The 14,043-nt window shown below is 43.4% G+C and overlaps 1 protein-coding gene across 1 annotated transcript in view; it reads right to left on the reverse strand.

The window, feature by feature from the left end:
* The window catches only part of KIAA1958 (KIAA1958 ortholog), a 65,055-nt gene extending 51,811 nt beyond the window's left edge, over window positions 1-13,244 (reverse strand). The window contains exon 1 of the mRNA XM_071424444.1: window positions 12,979-13,244. The gene's annotated coding sequence lies outside the window, so the exon portion shown is untranslated. The remainder of the gene's footprint in view (window positions 1-12,978) is intronic.
* Between the last annotated feature and the right edge of the window lie 799 nt (window positions 13,245-14,043).

The following is a 14,043-nucleotide window of genomic DNA, read 5'->3' on the forward strand; positions in this document are numbered from 1 at the left end:
ATGGTGAAGGATTTGGAGGTAAAGCCATATGAGGAATGGCTGAGGTTACTTCGTCTGCTTAGCCTGGAGGAGACTGACGGGAGACCCCATTGCACTTAAAACTACCTCATGAGAGGAAGAAGAGGGGCAAGTACTGTTTTCTTCCATGTGGTGACCAGTGACAGGACTCAAATTAAAAACATGAAGCTGAGTCAGGGGAGGTTTAGGTTGGAATTAGAAAAAAGGTTTTTCACCCAGAGGGTGGTTGGAAGAGGTTCTCCAGGGAAGAAGCCACAGTACCAAGCCTGACAGAGCTCAAGAAGTGTTTGAACTATGCTCTCAGGCACATGCTGTGACTCTTGGGATGTCTTGCACAGGGCCAGGATTTGGGCTCAATTATCCTTGAGGGTCCTTTCCAATCTACATATTCTGATTCTGTCACTCTATTAAAACTGTCTTCCTGCAGTTGCCTGCCCTCAGAGCACAGAAACACTAGTTTCTTACAGCAACTGATCATAACTGCTGCTTTTCACTGTCTTGAAATGAAATACTGGGACCATTGCACACTGCAGTCAAATACAAATGCAAACCTTGCATTTTAATGCCAGAACGACAGCCTTAGCAGAGAAAGCAAATTATCCAAAAAAACACAAGCAAAGGAGTCGTTTACAAAATAAAAGCTTTTCTCAGGCAACTCCTATAGAGAAAGCCCAGACAGAACCTCCCTGCTCTTCTGATACCAGGAAGATTGTGTGAGTATCAGGTGTCTGCTCTACACTTCTATCAGATACAATAAATAATACACAACTAATGCAGAATATCAGTTTCATTCTGTTCCTGCTTACTGCATGCATTACCTTATCTCTAGCTGAATGCAAAACATCTGCCCAGACCCATCACTGGAGACTGAATTAAATTTCCTTGGCAGTAATATTATTATATATGCAGCATGTATACCTAGTGCTGCCTTTTCTATTTTCTATCTTAAGCATCTTGGAAATGTAAAAGCAATTCAATTTGTAACCCACTCAAATACTTTCTACCAAATAATCTAATGGGTCAAACCATGTGAAAAATGGTAATGTCTCTTTCTTTTGTCAGTCCTCTGACAGAAACCAGGAAAAAAAAAAACCCACACAACAAAACCAAGGCATTGTTTGTCAAATAGTGTGTCACATTAGCAGAAATTTTACTTTGACATCCTCCTGAATTCTCAGTTCCTTGTAGTATAATTATACATTCAGCGAAAGTGATACACTTCTATTATTTTCGAGAAAGTATCTTGTAGAAGCAAAGTATAATTAAAAGTAGTGCAGCATTTAACACAAATGAAACCAGAAAGGATCACACTTGAACAATAGTCACAAGAGAAAACCAGTGATGGCTGTGAGAGTCTTTCAATGTGGTCATTAAGTAGAGACAAAAGGTGAATCAAGCAGATGAAAATGACCTATTTAACTTAATTTACTTGACATTCAATAAAACTTCAACAATATACCTCATGCCTTGGGGAGAAAGCATTATTTCTCACAAAAGCATTATGCAACGGGAACAGTGGACCTTCCTGCCAGAGGGCTCTGCATGAGTCATGGGGCCTGTGCTGGATTTGGGCCAGGTAGAGTTGATTTTCTTCACAGGCTGGTAAGGGGCTGTCTTCTGGATCTGTGATGAACACCAGGTTGATAATATAGAGATAGTTTTGTTACTGTGAAGTACTGAGTCCTTGAACTCCAGGCCCTTAGCCAAAACTGACCTCTAGATGAACCCTGCAACCAAATGTTATATGATATTTGTATCCGTTCATTAGCAAAATATGCATGATCATTAGCATTATGATATTTGTATGATATTTGTATTCATTAGCGGAACATGTAGTGCGATAAGAATGAATTTATCGTTTTGGGTTTAGAGGCCAGACAAGGCCATGAAATCAGACATCTGGCCTCATTTGGAGGTATACGGTCAAAGCCGACTCCCTTGGTTCCTCCTTGAGCCCTGGCCAGGCTTTGGGTAGAACCCAGGAGGAGGATGAAACCTTATGTTTCCACACTAGAAGGTACATAAGATTGTTTATTCCACAATATAAAAGCCAGCCCCTCTCACAGCAAAGATGGAAACCTCGCTTACAAGTGGACACACCATGTAGGATTTCTCAGTTACCAGGAGTGGCCCTCCAGTCCTTCACTGAGACCAGGGCTCCCCAGCTGATGTGTGGATCTGGATATTGGTAAAGTATTCGTGATGTATCTTTCTTAATTACAGTAGGCAATCTTTTGTAGTAATGATTAAGTGCGTTGCTTAGCTTATCCTTTTGTAATCCTTTGCTGTGTTGAACTATAGTAAATTACACTTCTTCCTTAAAGTTGGTGGATGTGTCTGTTGTACTGACCCTGCCCATTGGCAAAATGTATTGCTCAGCAGGGCTTACACAGAGCCAAGGCCTTTTCTGCTGTTTGTACTTCCACACTGGTGAGGAAGTTGGGAGTGCGTGAGAGGCTGGGAGGGGACACAGCTGGGACAGGTGACCCAAACCGACCAAAGGGATTTCCAGACCATGTGACATCATGCTCAGTACGTAAAGGTGGAGGGAAGAAGGAGAAAGGGAGGAACATTTGGAGTGATGACGGTTTTCTTCCTGAGTAGGCATTACAAATGATGGGGCCCTGCTCTCTTGGAGATGGCTGAGCACCTGCCTGCCTGTGGGAAGTAGTGAAATAATTCCTTGTTTTGTTTTCCTTGTGTGCATGGCTTTTGTTTTCCCTACTAAACCACCTTTATCTCAGCTCCAGAGTTTTCCAGCTTCTATATTTCTGATTCTCTCCCCAGTCCCACTGGTGGGGGAGTGAGAGAGTGGCTGTGTGAAGGTTGGCTGCTGGCTGGGGTGAAATCATGACAAGGGCCTAGGTCCAGCCCTCTCAGTTGCTGGTTGGCTGTGAGGAGGCTTTTACCCCAGCCAGTACTGCAGACCTCTGCTCAACCCACTTTTGAAAAGAAACACTTTTCCTGGGATACCCATCCTGTACAAAAAGTGCAAGACCACAGGAAACTCATTGCACCTACAAACTGCAGTGTATAAATCTGACAACCCACGAAAACCCCAGATAAATGTTAGGCTCCTCCACACAAAATCCCTGGTCCCTCTGCACATCCAGGATCCCACCTATTACCCCCCACCCCCTATTAAGGCTGCCCTACCAAAGGCTGCCCTAATTATATGAAAAGATTTGTGTGGTACCATCAAGGCAACCCTGTGTGTCCCAAATGCCTTCCTACTGACTTGCCAAGCCAGTCCCCAAACCTTGATAATTACACCTGTGGGGGCCAGGGCAGAGTTTCATTTAAGCAAAGACTCCAATTCCTTCCTCCTCACAGGAGTCTCAAGAGCCACATGCAGATGCTCCTCTGTGTTACTGAGAAATCCCTTCTGAAGAGTGATGGGTACACTGGTCACCCTGATTTTTTCTGAAGACCTAGAGTCTCCAAAAAGTAAACAAACAACACACAAACAAACCCCAGCTCAAGTGAGAAAATAAAGAGACTAGCAACTCCCTTGGAACACATTATGGAGATCACTGCCCAATGGCCATTGGTTGTGGAATAAAGGCATTTGATAAAAAGGACAGACATAACCCGAATTTACCCCAGCTATGCTGGAGGGAACAAGCAAACTTATCTTCCAACAGAGCACAATGTAGACAAGTAGTGAAATTCACAGGTGGAGGTAGACATGGAAAGAGACCAAACAGCTGATGTCTACATGTGCTCACTCAGACTTTCTGCTTTTCCATTGTACTGGCACAGTGGTAGTGCATCAACAGTAATCAAAAGTAAAACAAAGAGCATTTGTCTTTGCTCTCACCTTGTTGAAACGTATATTCCTCATGCCCCATGTGGATCTCACAGCTACAGACAGGGCACCAACATCAGGACAGAGCCACAAGGGGAACTGCTGCAATAAGGGAAATCAAAGCCTTCCACTGAAGGAGCAACTTCTCCTCCACAGGGAAAAAAAAATCATTGATCCCACAGGACCAGTCCTGAGACTTTAAAATGCACACATACATGATGGATTTATACCTCTTTTTCTCATAATGCCTGCTGAAGTGGTTCCAGGTTTTTACCTCCCCCATCTTTACAATCTTTACAATTTTACCATGTAAATACTCCTGCACCAGTTAAATGGTGTGTAAACTAAGCTAATCAAACACAGCCAAACTGTTTAATCAGTATTTAGGAGGTCAGCAGAGGTGACACAGTTTTAAACATGCCCGACTGGAAAGAGGTCACTTAGCTTTACAGAGTTAACTATCCAACAGGAAAGCGCTGAATGTTAACACACACAAACAAAAATGGCAATGGTTAATCATGCATATTTTTGATATGTGGACCTTAGCTGCTATTTTTCTTTAACTCCTGGCTGGACCAAAACAAATTTTGGCCATCTCTATGAGACTGTTCAAATGCATACAGCAAACACAGCATGTTAAAGCAGTTGCAGCACATTGAAGGGAACTCAATTTAAGTGCAGAATGTTGCTTGCAAATAAGAAGCTGGGTGAATAACCAACCTCCATATAAACTACCTTCTGCTGTATTTCAGTAATGCTCCACTATATCGTGGAGCTGTTGCAAAACATGACTTATTTGCAATGCTCAGTATAATGTATTCTCTTGTGGAAAAAAACAAATGGTAAATCCAAATTTACAATTTCTTTTCCTCCACCAGGCCACCTTTTTTAATTCCATACATGTGAATGCCCTGCAAAGAAAGGCTCCTGTACACTGCTATACTGAAATCAGTCTCATTATTTCCAAATAGATTATTGAACCAGAGGACAAAAGCTAACTGAAGGGTAGATTATTCAAGAAAAAAACCAAACCAAACCAAAACAAAACACCAACAGGGAAAAAATGCTTAGAACTTAATTATCTAGTAAAACTTGCAAGCATTAATTGACTAGTGCTTCTGTATCTGAGAGGTTAACTCAGCTGCATTTTGCTGTATAGTACCATAATGTCTAATATGTTACAGGAATGAGCCCTTAGACTATTTATGGTGAAACAAAGGGAAAAAAAATCTACCTTCTGTGTGTTTATGCATATTGCATTTGTAATTTTCTGGCCTTCTTCACTCATCCTCACAATAAGTAACTTCTGTTCCTCAAATCAACACAAATTTGTGAAAACAAAATATCTGACCCAGGTCTGCCCAGCCAAAAAATCTTCGTCACCAGTATTTCAATCCAATCACACTGCCTGTTCAGCAAACACTTGGCACCGTGCTTGATTTTTAGATTGATGACGAACACCAGGTCTGACAAAATGGGTGGAATACTACATTGCTTGTTTAATTCATAATATTGAGTTCAGAGAAAATTTGTCATTTATGGGGTTTTTAGCTGTACGCTGCTATGAAGCAAAGCTGTGTGCAGAAAATGGAATTTAATTGAAAGAAGTTGTGGACACAAGTTATTTGCATGAGTTTTTTGCATATCTTGGTTCGGAGACATTAATTTTAATCTTGTAAAGAGAATCTACATTGAAATGTGACTTGAAATCTAGAAGATTTGGAAAATATCCACCTGACAGTGGATAGTTAATAATAAATCATTACAAACACAAAACAAAACACTTCTTTTTAACTTGTTTTTTTTTTTTTCCACAATAGTTATAGTAATAGTACTTTTGGAAATCAGAGCTGGAAATGTTAAACTTGAGTGGTTTGAAATTAAGTCATCAGCACTTGTCAAGTCTGGTAAAATTGCTAGGATACACATATCTGGCAGAGACTGTGCCAACCCCGTTATGGAACAGTTTCAATTGCAATTTACTGGTTACACAATAAATGTTTGCCTCCCGGGTTTAAAAAAATTAATGCTGGCACTGTAAGAGCCCAGTTTTTAAAAGCACACCCTTGTTTTTATAGTTACAGATCAGAAAGTTAAAAAAAAAAAAGAAATTAAACATCATTCTTCCCCCTAACAGAGCTAAAAAAAGACAGTATGAAATCCAGCTTTTGAAAAGGAAATACTCACTTTCCTCATTAAACATGAAAAAAGGGAGAGTCTATAAAAAGCTTTCAGCTACAACAAAATCTGAGCAAATATTTAATCTCAGAGTGTGAACTGGCATGACCTAGTATGACTGTGGACTGCCATAGGGGAGTCCACAGTCCACATGATGGAAAGCAGAAAACATTCCACTGCATGAGTAGTTGGGCATGTTCTGTACAAAGCTGGCTCAACAGCAAGAATCAAAATCTCACAGATCAAAAAAAAGTAAAAAAAAAAAAGAAAAAAGTGCCAGCTTCTACATTTTGAGACAGTTCATTAATTTTTTTCCATCCTGCAATATTTTGCAAATTCCAAGCTATGACATTTGGAGTGTTACCAGCTAAAATATGCTGGCTCCTTATGGTGTGTTGCAGCAGATTTTGCAAACTATCACAGGGCGATGAGGGTTTTCTCTACAGCTTTGGGAGAACACTTGTAACATAAATACACCCTCTCCCCTCTGTACTTAGATTGCAAAGATACCAGCAGTATAGAAATTACAGTCTGTGACTTCAGGTTTAAGGAGAGGAGACAGAAAAGTTATACTGCAACACCAAGGACATACCAAAAGCTCATCTTTTCCTAATTTTGGGAAAAGATTAGCTCTCTCATTCTAGAAACCTGCTATGCACAACTGCACAGAAGTACCTGCTGTAGCCCAGGAAAAATATAAATACCGTGCTAGTGTGTGGTTCAGCAAAACAGAAGAGAGGTTCCTCACTGTCATGCACCAGCATATCAGATATCAGCACTGTGACAAGGACAAAGCTGAAGATGTGCCAATTGAGAGGTGTTCTCATTTCCCCATAGTGCTTTCCTCTTTATGCCACTGATATCCCTCTGCACACCTATTCCCATATCACATGGCTAATGAGCTTGTTTTGATGCCTAGCCCTGACCCTCCCTCCTCCCAAAAATTGTCCCTCATCCCATCCCCATCGGCCATCTTGCCCCATCAGCAAGGAGCGAAGTTACATCCTTCCCTTTGCACAGCAATTTTTGTTAAAAAAAACACATTTTACACCTCGCATCCTGTCATCTCCAGCCCAGACCTCCAACCTGTTGAGATGATTTTGAAACTTGATTCTGTGCTCCCATACCTATGTGTCTCTTTCTGGCCTCATGCTCTGCACAAACGCAATACAGAGAAAAATGTGTTATTTCTTACACTGTATTGTTCAGGAAAATACTGGATAGGGCAGATTCCAGGAGAACCACAGCTCACTCATTCCATAAGTCAGACACATGCTGTGCAAGACCTCTCTTTCCTCTCTCATCTGACAATGGAATGTCATGTACATTCTGTCACATACATGTTTAATAGTAACAATAAAAATAAAAATAAAACAAAAATAATAATAATAATGATAACGTGTATATATCATGCTAATAGACTATATTATATTTAATGATACATAATATAGAACCGAATTTCAAAATAAAATTATATTACTTATACGTATTATTGAACTTACATATGTATATGTATTTATAAATAAGCATAATTTTATATTTGTATACTATTACTATTTATATATGACACACCTTTACATATTAATAAAATATAATAGCAGCTATTTTGGGTCACTCCTGAAGAACCTATTAAGTGTCATTTACAGTTGTAAACCACAGTTCTCGACCATGTGGAAATTCACACCTGCAAAATAAATGTCTGGGTTTAGCAGAGCCATACTACAAAATCTGGTTTTTTTAATTGGAGACACGGAAGGGTGAGATAACGACTTCAAGTACCAGGGTAGCAGTCGAGCTCTGGCCTTTCCTGGGCAGCTGCTGTCTTGGCACTGCTCAAACCTATCTTGGCTTACAGCTAAGAGGGCTTACAGCCCTGCTCTCCCTGCCCACTTACTGGGTATCCCTTACGACTGCCCAACACAAGAGGGGTAGGAAAGTGACTCAGATTCGAAACTACCTTTGGCTAGAGCTGCATTAAAGCACCATTGTGGTCCTTTAGTAAGTAACAATATTATTTGAAGGAGGACTTACAAATGGTTACTCACATGAAGGGACACCGTTAGCAAATGGCTGTATTCGTAAACTTTGCAATGTATGAGAAAGAGGAAGAAAGAGAATGGGGGGAGAGGGGAAGAGAAAGAAGAAAAGAGATAGAAAGAGAGTGAGAGAGATCACTGGTGCTGGATCCAGCCAACGGGGGCCTTTGATGTCCTGAAGTCCCTCACAGTGCAGCTCGCTGTCCTTTTTCACGTTGGTTGCTTCGGGCAAACCCCCCTCCATGCTTAAACAGGGCTGGGGGTGGCAGCCAATTTATATGTAAATGAGGAGTATCGGGAGGAACAAAGACATTACAAAGACTCTGGATCTAGCATAAGGGCAGAACAGGACCGTGGTCTCTTTAGCATCACTCTATCTTTAATCTGGTTGATTGCAGCAATAAGGACCTTTCAACTCCTCAGGCACACCATCCACACACCTCATGGCGTGTCTCATCGTGTGGCTCCAGTTGCTTCATTTAATTTCATTTTATTTCATTTGAAACCTCTAACCTACTAGATCATCAGTGGTTTTGCTTTTCTCCAGCCTTAACCCCATGAGAATAGACAGTGAAATTCTAAATGACTAAAACCAGTTGCTGTCAACTTTAAATATCTTTTGAAAAAAAATGCTGTAGAAAATAATTTTATCTTGGAGACCTTTCTTGCCTATTTTTTTCTCGGAGATGCAGCTGTTCTTAGGTCAAGGGACAGAACAATCAAGCTTTCAATACTCAACATTGGTGATGCAAGAAAGCTTCCACTGGACTAGATGAGAAGTAAAGTCTGGTGTACATTTGGATGTTTGATCACTGCTATATGGCTATGTTGCTGTTTTCAAAAAATATTAGAGTGTTTTTTTCTTTTTGAATACCTGATTGTCCACACTGATCAAAGACACTCACTTTACTGAAGATCACAGAGGAAAGCAATAGGGCAGACCATCCAAAAAAAAAAGACAAAATAAATGGATGAAATAAACAAAGCTGAAGAGAAAATGGGACAGGAATCTCTTTCCTCCCCTTATCTCTTCCAGTTATCTTGGGTACTGTTTGTAAAACAGACATGTAAAATATTTAAGGTATGATGACTGCTTTTAGAAAATAATTGCCTTGAACAATAGAAATAAAAACTTGCAGAAGGTCACAGTACTCACTCAGTGAATACCATTAACCTAACCCTGTGATTCTGCACTTAGAGGAAAAATTTTGTTCCTGCAACTTTTCATTGAACTAAAATCCTAAGATGCCCAAGATGTCCAACAGAACTCGTAATGCCTCTGAGCTAACATTAGTCAAGTGAACAAAAGTTTGAGATCCTGCCTATTGCTAAACAAAAATAAGAAAAGGGAATGAAATGTGAAAGAACTCTCCAGCGATACAAGGACCATGACAAAAACTTACTGTGCAGAAAATGTGGAAAATACCTGTAATTGAGAATAGCCCCTAGATCATGCAGAGTAATTTCTTAGCATACAGTCAGGCAAAGCAGAGGCTCTACAAAGATCCAACAAAACCTAGGATCTGAGATAGGTACTTTTCACCATACAATACTCAGAAGAAAACACATCCTAATTGTGTATGTATGACTGCGGATAAACTACAACACATTCTCACGATGCTGAAGGCACTGACTACTTTGTTTCCTTTTTGAATGTTTAAGTTTGGATAGTCATATGACCAAGATATTTCATTTACTTCAGGAAAAACACAGATGGTGAGTGGCCAGCCAGGAGTGTCATTAGGGAACCTGTGAGGTCTACTCGTTACTACAGAAACAAGAGAGGACTGGCACCCTGTAATTTCTGTCTTGCAAGAGAATTCACTGACTAGTAAATAAAGTTCATCAATTAACAAATCAGAACCAAGGTCAAGTAAATGAAGATGAAGCAGCTGGGCTCCATTGGTTCTCTTCATTATTCAGAGTAAGGTATATATCTTTTGAGTTCCTTTAACTAATTATGCAAATCCATAGTGGAAACATTTGATACAAACTAACACTCATTTTTAAATATTTTTCACAGAAAGGGACTAGAAAAGGCAACAAAAATTTGCTCTACTTTTAAGTCACTAACCTTAATCTCACCCTGTGTTACTTGGCAAAAAAGGTGTGCGGCAATAACCTTTGGAAGCAGAGCCAACGTTCAGCCAGTTACACTTGAATTACCAGATATACAACAGTCCTCAAGAGAACCAATTGCCACACACATTTCTGCGAAAGTGCCTTACAAACAGCAGTTAATTTTCACACCACCTCTGTGAGCCCTGCCTGGATGGGTTATCACTCCCAGAGTGCAGATGTGGAAAAACAGTGGCACCATGGAGATGAGTGCCAAGGCTGGGATTACACTTAAAACCTTCAGAGCTCTTCTGTCTGCATTTATTGACTAACAAGGAAGGAGGGCAGAGAGGCATAAGGCTGGGAGACTGGAAATACCAAAGGATGCCATTGCTGAAACTCCAAGTATCCGTGGAGCTGCAGTGAGTGGACCCATGGACAGCCAAGTCAAACTGGCACCAGGGTGAGGCTCGGTGGCCTCTTAAGGCAGGCGCAGCTGGTGACTGCCAGGTGTGAACAGCTAAGGCAGTAAACTGCTGCTGCTCTAGGAACTCGTGACTATAAATCCATTATCACTGTGTGAATGAAACAGAATTATACTGTGCTTTGGAAACTTTCAGTAAGTTAAATTATAGAAAACTTCCTGGTGTAATACCAGCTACCAGTGCATAGATGCATCAGTACAGGAGCAGTATCAATGCATATTTGGTTACAAAAAAACCCCAGCTTGCTAACAATGGCTGGAGAAGTACTTCAGCTTCAGTTATGGTTTCTCCACAAGTTTTAAGTTACTTTCTGAACACCTAGCTATTTTAGTGGAATACAAAGAAGAATTCTGCTACACTCTTGAGATGAGTTAGTGACAACAGCAAAAATAGTAACTCCAGGGTGTATCTCTCTCACAAGTTTTACACTGCATATAAGAACACTTATTATCCCCACAACACTATCTGTTAATGCTAAACCACACCGTATCTTTTTGCCAATTCTTTTATCCATTACTTTTCTGGGTGCAAGGTTTTTAAACTATCCGGTTTGCTTTTTAGGTTACCTATGAAGGATTTCAAAGAGCTAATGAACTTGAGCAAAAGGTTAAAAAATTGGTTTTTGCTCAAAGCCACAGGCAAAAGGGGAAGATTGGAACTGGGCATGATTTAGCCAGGTTGAGCACCAGGCTCAGCACAGGACAGTAGATGAGTGAATGAACCACGTGATTCCAATTTTTGTGTGGCTTTAGAAGTGAGAAAAAAACAGGTTTAGCCAAACCTGAAATGACGTTTGAATAATCAGCCTGAGATAACTGACAGATTCAACCCCCAGGGCATTTTTTCCTGGCTTCTGGTAAAACCAGTCAGTCAGAAACGGTCTGAAACCATGCACATGGTGCTGTGGGGCAGGCGCACATCCCCAGTGTGCTGCTGGCTGAGGTTATTAGGTTAATTACACAACCACGTGAGTACAGCCCTGTTGGTCTGAGCTCTGAATTATATGGAGGAGAACTGAAGAAGCCATGAGAGAAACAGGAACTGGTCATTCCTGACCTAAAAAGACCTTTTGGGGTTACTCTGTTCAAAGAAAAAAAAGTTAAGGAAAAGAAGCCTGGTTCCTTAGCTGAAAAGTTGCCATCCAGAACACAGCAAAGGGATGTTATCATTTGTTTCATGCAAATTCTCACTGCTGCTACCAAGCACACTAAATGCTTAGTCCCATTTCTCTTCAAATCAACAGAAAAATGAAAAACATTACTGTTTGTGCCAGTTCACAGCCAAGCTTTACCATCTATCACAGTTTTAGCATTGCACCACCAGTGGCAGAGGTTGTATTTCTGAGAACGGTAAGTGGGGGAATGGCAAAGAAGGCAGTCAAAAGCAAACTTCACAGATTAACAATTCAAATGTTGAAAGCCAGCCACATATAAGGATGTCATTTTTACTGAGTGAATTGTTTTGTTCCTATGACAGACCTTCACTCACTTGAATGGAAATAGCCGTACTCTACATCTAGTACTACTGAACTGCCAGCTGTGTTCAGGAGATATTTATAACCATTAATGCTGCAGATGGAAGGTGAGTTTTAATGTATCATAGTTACTCCTCTGGCTGGAGCTCTGTCTGACAGCTGGAATTGAATTGCAGAAAGCTCAATATATCTCTCCATCGTTTTCACTCCTTCCCTTGCATGTAACCATCCCTTCCAAGCTTGCTTCTGTTTTCTGGCTTGCCTTCTTGCTCCCGCCTCGTCTCGGTAGCAAGCCAAGTTAGTGTGGAGCTGCCTTTCCCAGTGCTCACCACAGTGCCTGCTTGGGCTGGGGATCAGAGGGACCCCTAGGAGCTCCCCTGTGGGACCTGCCAGGAGGCTCGAACCTCACGTGGGACCAAACCCCACCGCCAGGCACTTGGCCCCCGGCCCTGTTCTCGTTGCAGCCGGCAGACCCCTGGGGCCCCAAACCACAGCCCCCTGCGCCTGCCCACCTCGTTTTCAGCCGGGAGCTGGGGGTGGGAGCGGGGCGGGGGCTGTAATGGTCACTTTTCTTTCTGCAGGAGGATGCCAGGCGGGGCGAGGGGCTCCACTCCACTCCATATGTTGTGTCAAACCACGACCCCTCAAGCACCGCTGCCTCCCCCTGTCCTTCATCGGCACGCCCCGTGCAGCCCGGGGAGGCACACCGAGCCCTGCCACTGCACAGCGCCCCGCAACAAGGCCGGGGGACCCGCGCCTGTGCCCGGTGCAGCTTCCGAGAGAGCCCTTGGCCGCGCACAAAGAGAGAGCGAGCCAGACACGGGAGTATCGCCCGCCCCCGCGGCGGGCAGCGCTGGATGCACACACACGCACCCCCCGCACTCGCATCCACACGCGCGGTGCGGCCGGCGGGTCACGTACCTGCAGGTGCCTGTCCGTGGGAGCGCGGGGCGGGGAGCCGTGCGATATCGCCCGTATTGCATGGGGGGATGAGGGCGATATCGCTCGGGGGTTGGGGCGGGGGGGCTGCTCTGCTCCCTCCGCCCTTTTCCTCCTCCTCCTCCTCCCCGCGGTGTGTGTGGGGGTGTGTGGTACTCCGCGCCAGAGGAGGCAGCGGCGGGCTCCGGCTCCTGTCAGCCACCGGAAACCGGCGCCCGGTTCCCCGCACCGCAGGAAGTGTGCAATGGCACACCCGCACACCGGCCCGGACTGGCAGCGCACCGCAGGCTGGGTGCCATGCACACTGCACACGCACAACACCGCAGGCTGGGTGCCATGCACACTGCACACGCACAGCACCGCAGGCTGTGTGCCATGGCATACCGCACACGCACAGCACCGCAGAAAGTGTGCCATGGCATACCGCACACGCACAGCACCGCAGGCTGGGTGCCATGCACACGCACAGCACCGCACAGCACTGCAGGCCCTGTTCCATGGCAAACTGTACACACACAGCACCGCACAGCATCGCAGGCTGTGTGCCATGGCACACCACAAACCACACACCGCACACACACGGCACCGCAGGCCGTGTGCCATGGCACACCGCACACACACATGCACCACGTTGGGCGGCACAGCCCGAGTCTGGGCACAGCACAGAACCTTGAGGGACACCCAAGGGACACCTGTCCCTGCTGGGGGACTGAGGGGGGGCAGAGAAGGGGTCACCATGCCCCCTCTGCAGGGAAACAGGATCTGCGTTCCCTGCGTTGCTATGGGCAGGAGTGAAAACAAGGAGAGATGCATGCGTGTGAAATGGGGATGTTGCACTAAGGAACACCTTCTCAGCTGACATAAAGTAATGTAATTCTCATTATTCTGGTGGAGGTCTCCTGATTTGCAGCACCTCACCTACTCAATTGTGTCCAAACAGCTACTACTCTGTTGTTTTGTGCAGATACAGAAACATGTGATTTACTGTTACTTTTTTTTAATTTGGTATCTGCCACGACCTGTTAATTTTATGTGGACTATGTACAT

Source organism: Agelaius tricolor, unplaced genomic scaffold, assembly GCF_023055355.1.
Source record: "Agelaius tricolor isolate 1412-34295 unplaced genomic scaffold, bAgeTri1.0.p SCAF_4, whole genome shotgun sequence".
Lineage (NCBI taxonomy): Eukaryota > Metazoa > Chordata > Aves > Passeriformes > Icteridae > Agelaius > Agelaius tricolor.